We start from the raw sequence: 314 nt of genomic DNA, 5'->3' as shown, positions 1-314 counted from the left end.
TCCAAGACTCCAGAATTAATTCATTAAGAAGAACTGCCGACGGTGCCCTCGAGGCCACCGACGGCGCCCTCGAGGCTGCCGACGGCGTGCTCGTATGCCCAATCAGACTTTGGATAAGGCCAAATTTTGAAAGGATGCTTAGGCAACTCTTGGGAAAACTCATCCACAACTTTAAAAGAATGTTTTAGCCTAAAATTGAAGAGCGAGGAAGTCTGAGAGAGAGTTCCTGAAAGTTAGAAAGGTTCCAATAATGTGTAAAAATTGTGAGGAATTCTTCAAGAGATTGTAAGAGTGGAGGGAAAGTGAGAGATTTC

This window comes from Phalaenopsis equestris, unplaced genomic scaffold (assembly GCF_001263595.1).
Source record: "Phalaenopsis equestris unplaced genomic scaffold, ASM126359v1 Scaffold000152, whole genome shotgun sequence".
Taxonomy (NCBI): domain Eukaryota; kingdom Viridiplantae; phylum Streptophyta; class Magnoliopsida; order Asparagales; family Orchidaceae; genus Phalaenopsis; species Phalaenopsis equestris.
The sequence above is the reverse complement of the archived record's forward strand: the minus strand, read 5'-3'. Positions refer to the sequence as shown.